The sequence below is a fragment of the Canis lupus genome, chromosome 25, assembly GCF_048164855.1.
Source record: "Canis lupus baileyi chromosome 25, mCanLup2.hap1, whole genome shotgun sequence".
Classification (NCBI taxonomy): domain Eukaryota; kingdom Metazoa; phylum Chordata; class Mammalia; order Carnivora; family Canidae; genus Canis; species Canis lupus.
The window spans coordinates 32,766,901-32,785,143 of record NC_132862.1 but is presented as its reverse complement, the minus strand read 5'-3'; the positions used below and the strand labels follow the sequence as shown (position 1 = coordinate 32,785,143).

The window sequence follows — 18,243 nt, the reverse complement described above, 5'->3', positions numbered from 1 at the left end:
CGGATTATATTTCATGGCATCGTTTATTGAAGGAAAAGCTCTTGCCTGAGGCTGCTAATCACACTGGTGGAGGTACTCGGCCAGCTTTCGTGACCAGAAGAGAGAATCCCAAGATATGGGATTGCTCTTGTCCATGGCCCAATCAGCAGATGCAAAGCCCATGCCTCACCCAGAAAAAAAAAAAAAAAAAAGAAGAAGAAAGAAAAAAAGCAGAAGGAGAGGGAAGTATATTTATCTCACAATATCTTTCATATCAAGCACTTGTACCACAGGGTAGGGCTTGAAGTTTGCAATTTGGAGTTCCTCTTTAAAGAAAAGAGTAGAATATTTTTTAAAGATTTTATTTATTTATTCATGAGAGACACACAGAGAAGCACAGAGACATAGGCAGAGGGAGAAGCAGGCTCCCTGTGGGGAGCCCAATGCAGGACTCGATTCCAGGACCCCAGGATCACGCCCTGAGCCAAAGGCAGATGCTCAACCGCTGAGCCACCCAGATGTCCCAAGAATAGAAATTTTTATGTGAAAGTGAATATTTACCTAAAATGAGAAAACAAAAATTATTTCATTGCCAAAAGCCACAAAAATTTGTAATTAAATAATAATTTCATTTAGTTATTGCCTGAATGTTCTGTAATACTTGTTTTCTATATTGTTTTACTTCATACTCATTATGATCTATAATATCATTTCTATGGAAATAACAGAAAGAATCGACTCTAACCTTTACCATGGTGGCTCAAAAACTATTTTTCATTATTAATCATTTACAAAAAATTCTTATTGGCAGTAGTACAATTGTGGTTTTTAGAATTGCTGTCAAATTAAGGAAAACTTTCTTAAAATTCTTCTATATATAAGTTATAAAGTTTCAGGGATTTCAGGTTTTCTTATACACTGATTATTATTAAAAATCCCTTGAATTGATGACATTCATTAACCTGTTTGCAGTGTATTACAAGTTTTGCGTTATCCTCATCAATGTTAGCATTTTGTCTTACACCAGCCAGAAATTTAAATCTTTTTCCAGTGTGTTCATTTGGTTTACTCCTCTTATATAACTGGATTATCAAACAATCCAGGAGCCTATTCATTATCCAAAATTTCTCTTTTCTTCTTAAAGAATTACAGTTTGGGTCTGATTTGAAAAAAAAAGTTCCAATTTCCTTTTTTTTTAAGATTATATTTATTTATTCATGAGGGACATACAGAGAGTGGCAGAGACATAGACAGAGGGAGAAACTTCAAGCCCTACCCTGTGGTACAAGTGCTTGATATGAAAGATATTGTGAAATAAATATACTTCCCTCTCCTCCTGCTTTTTTTTTTCTTCCTTTTTTTTTTTTTTTTTTTTCTGGGCGAGGCATGGGCTTTGCATCTGCTGATTGGGCCATGGACAAGAGCAATCCCATCTCTTGGGATTCTCTCTTCTGGTCACGAAAGCTGGCCGAGTACCTCCACCAGTGTGATTAGTCCTCCAATGCAGGACTCAATCCCAGGACCCCAGGATTAGGACCTGAGCCAAAGGCAGACGCTCAACCACTGAGCCACCCAGGTGTCCCTGCAACTTGCTTCTTACTATCAGGTTGATTTCTATTGATGTCAATGCTAATCATTGTCTTTTTATATTTCATATGCATTAATTATTATGTGAATTTTCTCTTTGTTCTTCAATAAATAAATGTATATAATACAAGAAAGAACTCTTCAAGTATGACGCAAACAGCAGTCTGTAATTTCTCACTTGTTTTATTAAAATATCCCAAAATGTCTTTCCAAACTGCAGGTAAAGTGGCATACTCAAGCTTTATCAACTCTTCGAAGAAACTTTTTAAAAACCTATGTTTGGGGGCAGCCCAGGTGGCTCAGGGGGTTAGCGCCGCCTTCAGCCCAGGGTGGGATCGTGGAGACCCAGGGTCAAGTCCCATGTCAGGCTCCCTGCGTGAGCCTGCTTCTCCCTCTGCCTGTGTCTCTGCCTCTCATTCTCTCTCTCTCTCCCTCTCTCTCTCTCTCTCTCTCTGTCTGTGTCTCTCATGAATAAATAAATAAAATCTTTAAAAAAAAAAAAACCTATGTTTGGATTTCCCTTCCCACGTTACAAAGCTTGAGCAGTTTTCCAAGGGGAAGCATTACACTTTGATTCTTTAAAGAAAATTCTAAGTTGTCCAATATTCTATTTGTCAGACAAATCTGAAAGGGGGAAAAAAGAATTACAAATACAAAAGCATTCTATCACTTCTGGGAAGCTGGAGGCAGCTTCTTTTCCAACTAGAATAAGGGGACGACCCACTGAGCACATGTTCTCTGAGATGCCCATGTGACAGTGATGGATGAGGAGGCACAAAGGGCGGATAGGGTTTACCTGGAAGCTTCTCCTTCATTGAGAAGATGGGCAATGGTTTAACCCTCTAGGAAACTGATTGCAAGCCGCATAAATATATCTCACTAAACCCAAATTAAATTATTTCCAACCCAATTTCCACTTAGCTTCATCTCAGACATGTTCACCACCACTCCAATGACAACCCAATGTGAGAAGAAATCAGACAGAGAAAGTTGGAGTGGAAAGAGACAGCAATCTTAAATGATTGCAATTAAAATATGCTACTTTCGCAAATTTTACTAAAACATTTGGACACATGATTAGGGCCTCTCCTACAGCCTTAGAAGAAAGGGCCCCAAGTGAGGGGCTGGGAATCTGAAGCTGCATTAGCTTCAAAGTCAGTCTGCCTCTGCTCGTTACCTCATGTAAAATAGGCTGCCTGGTTTCTAGAGAAAATATTCGAATTTTATCTTTGAAAAAATAATTTGTTAAAGGCTCAGTTGACAACATGCATATTAATGCCTTCTGCTGAATCTGATCCATCCCCTTTTGCTTGCAATTCCTGGAGTATACAAGAGACACACAGCATTCAATGTTAATACTCTCACATCTGATGCTACCATCATTACTCTTTTAAAAGAATCTCTATTTTGTTCTTATCATAATGACATTATTTAAGCCAGGAAATTTTTTTTCAAAGGGATATAGTTAAACAACCTGCGTCCCCTCCCCTCTTGCCTGAAGACCTGCCTGTCCAACAATTGAAAAAGTCTTTGTTATCCACTGCATTTTACTGAGCCCGTTGTATACATTGGAACAATACACTTCTACGTGTTCACATTGTATACTTAGAGAAACATTTCTTTAATACGTCCCTAAATGGTCCCTTTTCTTTTCCAAAATATACAGTGGGGGTGGAAGGGAGGAGAGAGAGAAGACAGGAATAAGTAAGTCCAGAGAGAAGAATGAGTGAATCTAGAAAGTGGATGTAAGTTGTGACGTGATAGCAAGTTCTCTGTGATAAAGAGAAGAATTTGCGTGGTGTTATTTCTAGCATCACTCAACTCCTGCAAGAACACACCCTGAGTGGAAATAACCCCCAATTAAGCACAGTTAGAGTTGGCACTGCCTTATTGGGTTTTTTTCCTCCTCCAACATAGCAAGGATATGACAACACTTTTTCTGACCTACCTGTTGTTTTTTATTTTTTTGGATTTTTTAAAGATCCTTTAGAATCTTGATGTTATCTACCTGAAAAGGTTTTATTTTTCTTTTCTTTTTTTCTCATCTAAATACTTTAGGGGGAAGAAATGGCCTCTAGTCTCACTATTATGATGTAGAGAAGATGCACTCCTGGTGTTTCACTATCAGACTAATCAAGCTTCTTGAGAAATGTGCCCCAATTTCCTTTACTACAGACAATATGGATGAGAGGCACCATCTCTATCTGAAGGCATTCTAAAATATCTTATTACTAGAGGCAGTCAGATAATGATGCAAATGATAAAACAAAATGGAGATAAATTTTCTTTCTCCTCTCACAGGTTCCTTTCTCTCTCATCACTTCCCTTCTCTGAATTTTCTTAGGGTTTTTCTTTGTAAGCCATGTACCCAGTCCCCCAGTGTTGTTTTTCCATCTTAGAATCTGCCTTGTTCTGTGTGGGCCTTTGTTCCTGAGCAGTCACTGTCATCATCCTCCAGGGAGATCCCACCTCTTCTCCATACCCCTTCAGAGTCCTTTAATCTTCCAGAGAAGCTTTTATTGATTGTGACTTCTACTCACTTCTTATGGTCCCTCTGCTCTCATCACCTGGTACCCTTCCCATTCACAGCCAAGGGATCTTTTTTTTAAAAAATTTATTTATTCATGAGAGACACAGAGAGGCAGAGACATAGGCAGAGGGAGAAGCAGGCTTCCTGCAGGGAGCCCCATGTGGGACTCCATCCCAGGACCCCAGGATCACGACCTGAGCCAAAGGCAGACTCTCAACTGCTGAGCCACCCAAGCATCCCTTCACAGCCAAGGGATCTTATGTAGAGCTCAGTTAAAGGAAATAAAGACAAAGCGTAGGAGATGTCCTGCCCTAAGTAAGGGAAAGCAGAGCCAGCAGGAGACGGGCAGGCTGTCATGAGAACACAGAGTCACAGAGGTGTTTGACAATCATGTGTGGAGACATTGTTCCACAAAATGAATATGAAATTGTGTGAATTAAACTGGATTCCAGTTTACAAACACACACACACACAGCACACATGCACATGCACGCTAGCACTCTAAAAAAATTCTGAGGTGCCAATCTGAGGCAAGAGGTGGTTACTCCTCACACGTCCCAAATCTATACATCACCCTGAACAGTATATAAAGTAAGATCTACCTAGGCAGGAGTATGAACCATTTTGTTTACCATAATACTCCCAAAACCCAGCACCATGCCTGAACGAATAAATAAATAAATAACTTCTAAGCAGACCCCAAGAATAGAGTCAGTAAGTATTCGAAGAAGGATTTTCTCTATCTTTAAAGGAGCTGCATCACCATGACTCTGCTTGAACACTCAACCGGATCCCCGCTAGTGGAGTTTATTTCAAACTCCTTCTTCACACACTGGTTCCTTCAGAGTCTGGCCCCAACTTCCCTCTCCCTTGTGGCTCATCATCACATGCACTCATTTTTCATTTCGTTTTTAAATTGAGATTTATTTTCTTTGTAGCTTTAGATTTTAGTTTTATCAAAGTTGTGTGAGCAAGGTGTAAAATAATAAGTTGTTCAACAGCAGTCCTCTAACCTCCAACCACCACCTCCCCTCCATAAAAGCCACCACTTCCAGCTTTCTCTTTAAGAAGAAGAGGAAGAAGGAGAAGGAGAAGGAGAAGAAAGAAGGAGAAGAAGGAGAAGAAGAAGAAGGAGGAGGAGGAGAAGGAGGAGGAGAAGGAGAAGGAGGAGGAGAAAGGAAGAAGAAGAAGAAGAAGAAGAAGAGGAAGAGGAAGGGGAAGGGGAAGGGGAAGGAGAAGAAGAAGACGGCTTCTTGCCCAGTGTGGAGCCCAGCACCGCATTTGAACTCAGGACCCTGACCTGAGATCAAGGGCCCAATGCTTAACCTATTGAGATATATAGGCATCCTTCAGAGATTTTCATTCAAATGCTGGCACTCACCCTTACTGCTCAAAATGACACCCTTATATTGCTACTCTTCATTGTCTATTGACATCCTACTATGGAAGATAAGAGTTCGTCTCTCATAAATAAAAGCAAAAACTAATGTACCACATATATGCACTTTTCCTTCCCTCATATCCTCCAATATGATAGATCATAATTACACTTAAATCAATATTCAGGGGATCCTTGGGTGGCTCACTGGTTTAGCGCCTGCCTTCCACCCAGGGCGTGATCCTGGAGTCCCGGAATCGAGTCCCATATAGGGCTCCTTGCATGGAGCCTGCTTCTCCCTCTGCCTCTGTCTCTTTCTCTCTCTGTGTGTCTCTTATGAATAAATAAATAAAATCTTAATAAAACGAAAAAATCTATATTCAGAGTCTACAGTTGTTCCATAAATGTCCCTTATTAGGTTTAGTTACCTTGTCTCTTAAGTCTCCTTTACTCTAGAATAGTTCCTCCATCTTATTTTGTCTTTCACGATATTGACATTTTTGGGGAGATTGGGCCAGTTATCTAATAGAATATTTCACAATCTGGAATTGTCTGATTCCTTTCTTCGTGACTAAATTAAGGATAAACATTTCTGGCAAGGTAACATTGGGAACTTCTCCAATGCATTAAATTATCAGGAGTCCCATTATTAGCGATAGCAAATTTGATCATTCATTTGGGGGTGCCTACCAGCTCTCCCAAATTGTAAAGGTGTATTTTCTCTTTGTAATTACTAAGTAATCCATTGGATGATAATTTGACACTGTACTCCCATGTTCCTGTTTCCTAATAACTTAAGGATAGAGTATTAAAAAGAAATCTTAAACTCTGAATAGGCTGTTTGCTATTGGTAAGTGGTGTTAGTGCAGGAATTATGGACAGAAATAAAATATTGTATATGTAAGCTCAGTTCACTAAAAGGACCTAAAAGCAATGACTTTCCAGTAACAATGAACACACTTGACATCCAGATCCTTGTTTCTAATTGCCATTCTCCAGGAAAAGGAACCAGGAATCCTCGGAGAAATAGCTGGTTCTGGGTGGAGTCAGGGAAAATACAAGGTGAGCCCAGAACATCTTGTTTGGCATGAAAGCAAGGAAGTGATCTAAAACTAATGAGGATATGTCAAAAGGACATATGATCCAGCTTAAAGGATCTCCCACTGGCCAAATTTGGGACTATTTTAGCGTGAAAAGGAATAATAATCGTATTGATTATGAGACATTAAATAAAAAAAGACTCCATTAGTCCGCCGGGACACTCGAAAGAAGTGGTTGTGGTGAGAGGGAAGAAAGCTCTTCTTTACAAATATTCTAGTTAATAAATGCTAAAGAAATAATAGAGGATCACATTTTACCATCTCCAATGTAACAAATGATCATCAGTGAATACTAATAAATGCTTTTTTGATGATGATTTTTGGCAAGCCACAATTATTCAATGTGCTTTTTCTCAACCTGTAAAAATTAGTATTGTTTTTATTTTATTTTTTAAAGATTTATTTATTTATGATAGACAAAGAGAGAGAGAGAGAGGCAGAGACACAGGCAGAGGGAGAAGCAGGCTCCATGCCGGGAGCCTGACGTGGGACTCGATCCCAGGACTCCAGGATCGTGCTCTGGGCCAAAGGCAGGCGCTTAAACCGCTGAGCCACCCAGGGATCCCCAGTATTGTTTTTAAAACTTCAAAATGTATATCCTCTAACATCTTATATACACTCCTTCCTCAGCATCCGTGTTTATTACATTCCATAAACCTTTCCTAATTTCATTCTTTGCAAATTTTTTTCTTTAATCCATTGGCAGACTGCTGTGAGCACTGATTCATATATAATTTAGTGACTCTGTAGAGAAAAATCCTCTAGCCTCTGTTTAGGAGCAATACCTAAATTTCTTCCTTTTTGAACAAAAACACATGGTAAGTTTCTTTTTATGAAATGCTAAAACAAATCTAAGTTAGTTAGTCGGTTTGGTCCAGATTTTAAAATACTAATTCCAAAAACATTAATAACTAAACACAGACTATGTGTAAATCAGGATGCTAAGCACTGTGGGAAAAACTAGAATAAGCAAAACACATCCCTGCCCCCCCAAGAAACTTAAAGAAAGGAAAATAGTATGTAAGCAAAGAAATAATAAATGCAGAACTATTTAACCGTTATAATAGAGGTAGAAATAAGATGCTAAGACCCCAGAAATCAGATCCATTTGTCGCAATAGAGTGCAGAGGAGCGCGTTAGTGGTCCCCATTCTTCCTCTCTTCCTATAACCACACCCTTTGCATGTAACTACTATGCAATGTCCTCTCACTGACCTTGGGCTTGGCAATGAAACTTCCTTTAACAAACAGAATGAGGAAAAATTGATGAGAATGTCAATTCTTTATGTAGGTCTCAAGAAGCCTGCATATTTTTGGTTGAGCTCTCAAACCAACCTCTTACAGTTTGCCACGAGAGGAACATGTCTAGGCTAACGTGCTTGTCCTAATAAGAACGAAGAGACAGGTAGAACAAAACTAGATACCCTAAATGAGCCCAGCCTACTTCAATCTTCAGCCAGCCATTAGATCTGTGAGAATAAGTGCTTGGTGTTTTAAGCCACTGTTTTAGTGTTGTATATGGTGCAGCAATTTTATGGCAATAACTACCTGATATACAGAGGTACAAAGGAACTCTTGCACCTCAGAAGATGTGGTATGAGTTCTGAACTTAGAAGGAGTAGGCTATTTTTTAGATGCAATTGACATATAACATTATATTAATTTCAAGTGTATAACATGACTTGATATTTGTATATGTTGTAAAATGGTCACCACAGTAAGTCCAGTTGACACGCATCACCACGCATAATTATGATCTTTTTCTAGTGATAAGAACTTTTAAGATCTACTCTCTTAGCAACTTTCAAGGCTACAATACAGTATTATTAACTATAATCACCAAGTAACTAGACCATTCCATGCTGAACAAAAAGCAGGATATCAGAGGCATATTCAAGTAATAGGAAGTGATGGAATTCAGAGCCAACGAGGAATGTAGTAAAAATGTGGAGGCAGTTTCTGGAGGCTCTTGAATTCCATATTAAAGAACCTTCACTTTTTTTTTTTATTTTATACTCTATGGTTCTGAGGAAGAGAGGAATTTGATCTGGCCTAGACTTTTGGAAAATAATATTAGCAACAATTTGGGCTAAATGCAATGGAGAAAAAGGAATCAAATTAAGAATGATTGATTCCCTGGTATGTACTGAGTACTTTACCTTAATTATCTCACATAATCTCTCAACAATCCTATGAAGTAGGATTATAGTAATTATAGGTATCCCTTTGTATAGATGAAGAAAAGACATTAATGATATTAAGTAACTTTCCCCAAATCCCATAGCTAGCAAGAGGTAAAGCTGGGGTTCAAGGTCAGGTTGTATGACAAGAAGGTCAGGCTGTATCCTCTCTCTATTGTGATCATTCTGCTTCCTAAATTTTGGATGCAGGCAGACAAATTAGGAGGCTATTGCTATACTCTAGGCAGTGGTAATGAATTATGACAGTGACAATGAGAAAAGAGAAGTGGGGATATATTTTAAAGAAAGTATACAATTGTATTTATTTATTTATATTGCCAAAATAAAACCACCAGGATATAGCAACTGGCTGAATATGGCCAGTGACTGAGCATGAAAAGAAGATTCCACATTTTTGAACATGATTAACTGAAGTGTGAAGTGTTGTGATGCCACTAAGATAGGAGACAGAGGAAAAGCAGATTCGGTGGTAAGAAACCAGATGCTAGAGTTATCACTTTAGAAAGCTTTCTGACTAGTGATCATATTAATAATAACTCACTGAGCACTGTTCTTAGTGCTTTGCATTAAGCAATTCATCCATCCATACAACAACCCTATGAAGTAGGTGCTATCATTATCCTATATTATTGCTAAGAAACCTGAGGAAGTGAGATGTTCAAGAACTAGCAATGATGCTTGGATGGAAACACAGGCAATCAGGCTCTGAGGCCACACTCTTGACAACCACATTCTTGAATCAGTTAGTGACAGTTCCTTCCAACGTGCCAGACCCCAATCCCCAAGCACTGTTCATCAGGATAGTCAAGGTTATGCTGAAGTGAAGAGCCCTAAAACAGATGCTTGACACAAGAAAAGATTACTTCTCGCACTCTCAAAATCCTGCAGATTCAAGCCAACCTTCCAGGCATAGTTCTCCGTGTGTCGAGAAAACATTCCTTGTTGCCTCAATCTTAGGTCACTTCCACAGCAACATGTGCTACCAAGATAGCAGCCAGAAGGAAGGAGAGGGATTGCATTTCTTGAACTCACAGTTAAATGTTTTGTCCTAAAAAAAGAGATCCATCTCATTCCTGCCCACAACCCACCAGTCAGAACTAGTCCCATGGCTAAGCCAAACTTCGTGGGGGCAGGGACAATTCTATCTAGTGCAATTTTATCCACAGGGAGTGAAGACATAAATATTGTTGCACAGCAGCAATACCGACTTCCTCAACTAAATAGCTTTTTGTAACATAGCATGTAACCAGGTATTCAGATCTTAAAAGTCAGGGTGAAAGCACTAATTTGAGATGTATTTGGATAAGCATATGTATATGTATAGATCCTAATTTCTACCCTCCTTCTCAGAATCCCAGCCCTGTTCCCTGTCTCCACTCTCCCATTCCTGTCCAAGGAGATTGAAAAGATCCAATGACATAATCCATATGCTCTGCAAACTTTATTTTTTTAAAAGATTTTATTTATTTATACATAAAGACAGAGAGAGAAGCAGAGACATAGGCAGAGGGAGAAGCTGACTCCCTGCAGGAAGCCTGATGCAGGACTCAATCCCAGGACCTCGGGAACTTGATCTGAGCCAAAGACAGACATTCAACCACTGAGCTACCTGGGCGCCCCTGCTTCGCAACTTTTAAATCCCAACATGAATAGTATCATTCTATCTAATGAGAGGCTCTTTATTTACTGAACGCAGTTATCCAGCAGCCAGTCATCCAATAGTCAGGGAGCACCTAGACTAAAGGCATTCCACTAGACATTGTGGAAGATACAACATTATTTAATACTTATCCCTGCCCTCAAGAAGAACCCAGTCTGTGTCCATGCAATGCTAATAAACATAAGCTAAGCAGCAGAAATCACTTCTCATAGGGAACACTATTCTAGAGATCAGTGAAGAAAAAAATGTGGAATGTTTTGAGATGGCCTTCTGAGAGTATCTTAACAGTTAAGGTGGTTGGTTACCTCAAATGCAGGAAGTAGCCAGGTGTAAGGATGGTGGGCGCTACAATGAACTGAAAACTCTGTGTTCTATCAAAAGGCTCTCAAATTCTGAGGGGAAACACAAACACTGCTGCGGATCAAACAAAACACAACTTTTTAGCAGTATTTAGACTGTGACCTCTGGTTTAGAGCACTTCCCCCAGGGGTATTTTTGCATTGGTTGATAGCAAATCCTGAGGTTAAAAAAGGTAAATTTCAGATAGGGACCGATGCATGTGGACAGAAAAGAGATAAGGAAGACTGGAGAGGAGCGGTTTGCAGAATCTCTCTGCTGTCCCTGAGAAATCTTGCCACAGGAAAATCTGCCTGATCTAGTAAAACTAGTCAGGATGATGCTAATACATAGAGAATGAAAACACATCTTGCTTAACTTATCACAAATTTCAACTTAGTAAGGTCAAAATTAATAAGGCTTTCCCCTACATCAAAATCATATTTGATGGCATGATAAATGTTAGAACTAAAACCTTAACAGCTGTCTAGTAATGTCAACATCTAAAGGAAGAACAGGGGAGAACAATTAACTAACATGATGCATAAGAAACAATAGGTTGGCTTAATTAAGATCTTCCAAAGACTCCTGCTACCATGCTGTAGATTTTCTGAGTGTTTTTAAGAGTGCATATTTATTTACCCTTGCTACTAAGACTCTCAGAAATTGGTTAAGCATAACATTCATTTTTATGTCTTACCTTGCCCTGTGGTCCCCCAAAATGATTGACCATCCCATTGAATTTGAAAGGAACTTAAATTTAAAATAACTAATAAAGCCTTGAAAATATTTTCTTCTGTGTGAGTATTTTAAACTAATTTTATATTTAAAGAACTCATTAGGGATCCCTGGGTGGCGCAGCGGTTTGGCGCCTGCCTTTGACCCAGGGCGCGATCCTGGAGACCGGGGATTGAGTCCCATGTCGGGCTCCCAGTGCATGGAGCCTGCTTCTCCCTCTGCCTGTGTCTCTGCCTCTCTCTCTCTCTCTCTCTCTCTCTCTGTGTGTGTGACTATCATAAATAAATAAAAATTTAAAAAAAATAAAAATAAAGAACTCATTAGCCGATACCTTACTGTAAAACACTAGCTATTTGTGTCATTTTTTTCTAATCTTTTACAGGGGCAGATATCTATTTTTAAATTTTACGTAGTTGGAAATATGTGATGTTACTTGTGCATTTTGTTTGTTTAAATCTACTTTTTATATAATTTCCTAGGTATCCAAACAGGTCACACATTTATCAAGATAAAGGTTGTAATTCCCTAATCCATCCCTTAAAAAGTTTTTTGGATTTTTCAATATGATGAATAATTTACTATAAACACCTGGGGGGAAGAAAAATACTTTTTTTCCCTCTGAGAAAAACTTACTTGGGCTGCATTCCCAAAAGTGGGATTATTGATCATTGAATACTATCATATTTAGTGCTTTCATTTCCAATTTTTTCTAGGAAGGTTTTACAAGTTTGTAAAAACTTACTTGTACTTCATTCTCTACTGCCCTGCAAACTCGGTTTTTAATAGTTTATTTATATTTGTTTATATAACATATAAGAAGGATCATCTCCTACAGTCTTTAATGTATTTATGTATAGCTATGATCAAGCTTATTGATGTATTGCTCATTCTTTCTTGCATGCAAATGGTTTGTCCTTCTTCTTTGGTCAATTATTCTGTGGAAAAGAAATATTAGCTGTGTGCATCTATGATTTTTCTCTTTACATTTATATATTCAAATTATATTCATCACACTTATTTTGTATATTTCCCCTAGCATTTCAAAATCTCAATTTTGAAAATTTTTCTGTTAAAAATATTTTATAATTTTTAAAATATGTATTACAGAACCACTTACAGAAATTCCTAGCTACCATACTCTAAACTCCCAAGAAACTGATTCACACTGGCCCAACTTAGTCTTAATTCAATGCTGAAATTTTGATCAATTCCAACTTTCCTTCCAATGTGGCTTTAGTTTTTTGACTTTGTGAATTACCCAGGCAGACCAGTATCATTGATGTTGGATAAGGTTGGGCCTGATACACAGTTAGGGTTTATGCTTTTATGAAGTTGGCAAATACAATGTAGAAAAGGCGTGTCTATGGTAGCTGTTCATAGAGCAGTGCATATGATTTATAGTACCACATAGCAGCCTAAATCCACACTATTATTCCAAGAATACATTAGTGGGCAATAATTTTCGAAGCCATTCCAGGAGCGTGTAGGCCAAGGTCTCAGCAGAAATAGAGATAAACAAACATTCACAATATCTGAGCACTGATGAGGAAAGGGCCACCTGTTCCTTTTTGCAACTATGTTACCTATCTTTCTTTTTTCTGGCAATAGTAGTCATCTACCACTCCAAAGTTAAAGGGCCAAAACCCCCATCTTGAGAAAGTCCCTGTGTTTTATGAAGCTTCATTTTTATTGCAGACAAAATACTGCATTAGGAAGTTCACTGAAGCAATACTATCACCTTTGCAAGAATTTATTTCCTATAATGTAATTGCCTCTTAAATCCATTTCATCCTTTGCTTCCTTGCCCTCATTATTGCATTCCAAGCTTTCCATGGCTTCTGCCATAGACTTCTGAGTGTTCTTCCAGCTTCCAGACTCTACTGCCTCTCATCCCTCTAGCAGAGCAGACCATGCCAGAGGGCTTTTTAAGGAAATTACATTGATCAAGCCCCCCATACACACACTTTAAAATTCTTTAATATCTTTCATCCCTTTACAAGATGAAGTCTAAACTGCTTTGCATGGCACCAGCTTTGTAGGATGTTTGTTACTTGCAAAATCCTACCAGAAGGCAGATAAAGACTTGGATTGTTGATTCTACAATAGTGATGAATTACACTCTATCACTCACATCCTCACAGGTTCACAGCCCTGTAGCTAGTAACAGATCTTACACAGCTAAGTGAAAATGGAATGCAGTTGAGGACTGCACCCCAAGTATCTTTGCGCTCTCATTTTAGCAACAGAGTTAGAGTCACTAATACAATCTCTATTTGTTTAGGAGTGGAAGCTTATAAAATGCTATATATATTATAATGATTTTTATTAACTCAATAGTGGACTGTGCTTATCAACACACTGAGCTTTAATGCTGTGCCCATTTAATACATCATAGGTATTAACAAACGCATCAACTATACCGTGGTGATATGTGGATTATATCCAAATCCCACAATACAAAAATCCCACTACCTGCAATGACAAGGCAAATTCAGTGGGTCTTTAGATCACAGTTTAAGCCCAAAAAGAATATGGAAAAAAATCAAAATTTGTTGAGTGTTGTGCCAACTTCTTTGTACTTAAATAATCAGTCCTTCAAAATGTATTGCCAGTTACACATGTACAACTTTTCTTTCAAGATATTGTTAACTTCTGAAAAGCAAAGCTACCTTTACCCTCCTCAAACTTCATTCTAAGGTCACCTCTAAGACTTAACTTCTGTCCCACTTAAATAGTTTTCTACTTTTGTATTTATTTTCTTAAATAAAACATATGCAAAGAGTTATCCCATTCAAGGACAAGAATATGATAAAGTTCTCCTTGTGCTTAAAATAAAAATTCACATTTTGGATATTCAGAGGCATCTTCAGATAAACTGTCTCTGAGCATGCCACAAAAAGGCAAGTAATGGAGGCTTACTCTAAATTGTCTAGGTTTTTCTTTATTCTTGCCACATTGCCTTTCTTTCTGGTGCTCACTTTAACAAGGCAGTTGGCACGCAGGATCTGAAAGATAAAAATTCAGGAAAGGCTGGCTGACCCTGACAGTGATGTTTCCCTCGGCTTACTCACCCTCTGGATTCTCCTGTCCCTGAGGTATTTAAGGATGGTTTCCCTGCCTATGTTGAAGACAGAGTCCTCTTCATTTGACCGCAGAGGCCCACGCTTCCCCCTTCCTGGAGTCATGTGTCTTGAGAATTCTAAGTAAGAATTTGCAGCGAAAGCTTTCTACAGTATTTTCTCTAAACTTCTTCTTTTACTCTCCAACTGGTAACTTGAGGCTCTGCTTTTTTTATAAAGATTTAATTTAATATTGTATCCAGAGCTGAAGCTATCTTTGAGGCGGAAGCTTGTACTTTCATTAAAAAGGCTATAAATGTGCACTTAGAGTATTAGAACTATCCCCCCCCCCTTTTTTTTTTTTGGTATTTTTTTTTATTGGAGTTCGATTTGCCAACATACAGCATAACATCCATGCTCATCCCGCCAAGTGCCCCCCTCAGTGCCCGTCACCCAGTCACCCCAACCCCCCGCCCACCTCCCTTTCCACCACCCCCTGTTCGTTTCCCAGAGTTAAGAGTCTCTCATGTTCTGTGATCCTCTCTGATATTTCCCACTCATTTTCTCTCCCTTCCCCTTTATTCCCTTTCACTATTTTTTATATTCCCCATATGAGTGAAACCATATAATGATTGTCCTTCTCCGATAAAGAAGATGTGGTCTAGGGATCCCTGGGTGGCGCAGCGGTTTAGCGCCTGCCTTTGGCCCAGGGCGCGATCCTGGAGACCCGGGATCGAATCCCACATCGGGCTCCTGGTGCATGGAGCCTGCTTCTCCCTCTGCCTGTGTCTCTGCCTCTCTCTCTCTCTCTCTGAGTGTGACTATCATAAATAAATAAAAAAATTAAAAAAAAAAGAAGATGTGGTCTATATATACAATAGAATATTACTGAGCCATTAGAAACGATGAATACCCACCAATTGCTTCAATGTGAATGGAACTGGAGGGTATTATGCTGAGTGAAGTAAATCAATCGGAGTAGAACTATCCCTTAATCCTGAACATTATTCTCTGTTATTGAGAGGGTTTTAAAAGTTTTTGTCTCAGGTCTGAGGATACAATGGTAGTGGTAATTCTTACTCACTACATACATGTGATGTGAAGAGTAACTACTAAAGGATGTTATAAAGTCTTCCATAGGCACTGCACATTCTACATACACTTAATAATTTTAGCATCAATAATTCCTGAATGAAAGTTTGTAGCGAGAAATGGAACCCACATGAGTTTAGCACCATCCCAAAGTTTGAAAACCAATGGTACTTCAATAAAACCAAGCGCAATGGAAATATTAATTCACACAATAAATTTTATAAATCTACATTTAATAAGTAAATGTTGATCTGATGCTAATTTTAAAAAGACAAAATGTAAAAACATAAGTCACAGGGGCGCCCGGGTGGCTCAGTGGTTGTGTGTCTGCCTTTGGCTCAGGTCATAATCCTAGGACCCTAGGATGGAGTCCCACTCTGGGCTCCCTGCAGCAAGCCTGCTTCTCCCTCTGCCTATGTCTCTGCCTCTATCTACGTGTCTCTCATGAATAAATAAATAAAACCTTTAAAAAAAAACATAAATGACAAAAATAAAACAGCAAAAAGGACAGCTCTGGACCTATAAATTAAATTACAAAGTTTCAACAGAGGAACAATTTAGGAGCATTACTTATGCTCCATTATTAAGGTAATGTTTAAAAAACAAACAAAAAATCATTTTTAATCATGGGATAATGTATGCAACTTTTCTAAACCAGTTGATAGAAAATCTGGATCTGGCACTATCTTAGTTAATGGCATAGGGAAAGCTGTATGGCCTACTTTTACTTTTAGGATGTTTTCAAAAGAAGAATGAGAGCCACTGGATCTTTTTCGTCCTAGAAAAGTGGAGTGTGGGCAAAATTCTTTCACTCCCTTGTGCTATCTCTGAGCCCCAAAGTTATTCAGACTCCAGAGAAGAAAAAGAAGATGAAGAGGAGATTTTTTTCACATCAGCTTCACTTTCATTCATCCCTCTAAGTCCTCTCATATATTTTTCTCTTTTCCTCTCACTCTCAAGAAAGTTCCAGATGTGAGAATGCCAAACAATGACACCTGAAAGAAAGAAGCCAACAAATCCAGGTTCCTTGTTTTATCTAGCTCCCTAGAAATAATAGGTACCTGCTGTGTTCCTCACTGCTGAGAGAAGTACGGAAAACAGCAGGTTTATCAGTTCCAATATGGAGTTGGGAGTTTCAAGTTCCCTTCCAGTGGCTAGAGGTTCCTCACCAGCCTAATATCTCTGTTGGCTTTCCTAACTGGAGACCTAAGTAGATTGAACCAGCTTTAGTCAGTTTCAGATAAGAGATGAGTTGCTTTCAGCCAAATGAATGACTCCCAGATTCTTGTGCTTCAAGCTAACGTTCCTAGGCATTTATCCTACCCAGAAAACTGCCTCTGGATTGCCTCCTCCCTATTCCTTGGAGAAGTGGAATTAATAACAGTTTTTAGAAGAACGCTTACATTAAAAACACATAAAGCTCAATATCAGCTTGTCTAAAATAGTCTTTCCTAATACCTTATGTTTCCTTTTAGCAGAAGAAATAAAGATTTTTATTATATTTAATCCAGAAAGCTGTAAGACAGGCTTGATTTTGTTTCTCTCTGATTTATTGTTCTATGGCTTGCTTATATCAGACAGGTCACGTTAGGTTTTGGGAAGATAAAGGAAACACAGAATAGGGTAAATCAGGCAAATTCCCTGAAATAATTGATCATATTAAATATTATGTTTATCCACTCCCCCTGCCAAAAAAAAGCCCGCACCTATTCATTATGATTGAATATAAAAAACATTCTGACCTATAAATAAACACTTCACAAAAATATTCATTGGATCTTTTTCTTTTAGCTGAAAAAGCACCACTCTTGCTGAGTAGCATGGATTTTAAAATGTTATGATTTAAGAAATTGGGGCTTTCAATGGGTTGTTATCATGCCCCAGTATGTGTAAGTTACTCCTGAGCCATTAAATAGATGCTCACGGAGAGGAACCCCATCAGCAATGGCAGCAATCACAGCAAGCTGCTAGTTAAGAGTGGGCAGCACAAAAGTGGAGGCAGCAGAGAGGTCGTTTTCATTCTAATATCATTTCGTAAAAGTAAAAGGGAAGCTTCAGTAGCTTTATGGTAGCAGATATGTTTTAATGATCTTTTGGAACCAAGAAAAAGCTTGAAGAATATTCAAATGAGATGGGAAGGCTAAGACTATTTTAATCATAAGGAGTTTGAGAATAAAGTATGTGGTGGCCATGGGAAATAGATTTGAACATGGAGTTCCCCTTACCTAATGGTTAAGTCAACTTCTCATCCTCTTTTTAGGGAAGTGAGGGAATGCACTGGTGTTCTTACGGCTGTTTGTTAAACACATGTCCTTGCATCACCTCTTAGATATGCATCCCTTTGTTTTAGCAAAGTCTCTGTTTAGGAGGTATGAGGACAACTTACTGTGGTCAACAGAATCTGGGTCTATCCAGGAGAGTGAAAACACCCAATTGTTCTACCTATCTTGCTCCTCTGCTCCTCAGGCCTGAAGAGACATCTCAGTCTTCTGGCAGGCATGAGTAAAGGGAGGGCAATGCCTTCCCCTCCTTTCCAATTGGGACCTGGGATCCAGGATATGTGACCATTGTGATATTAAGGTAT

General features: G+C 38.7%; 1 protein-coding gene across 9 annotated transcripts in view; it reads right to left on the bottom strand.

Annotated features, from left to right (window-relative positions):
- The window catches only part of GRIN2B (glutamate ionotropic receptor NMDA type subunit 2B), a 502,860-nt gene that overhangs the window by 432,275 nt on the left and 52,342 nt on the right, over positions 1–18,243 (bottom strand). The gene's annotated exons all lie outside the window — the stretch shown is intronic.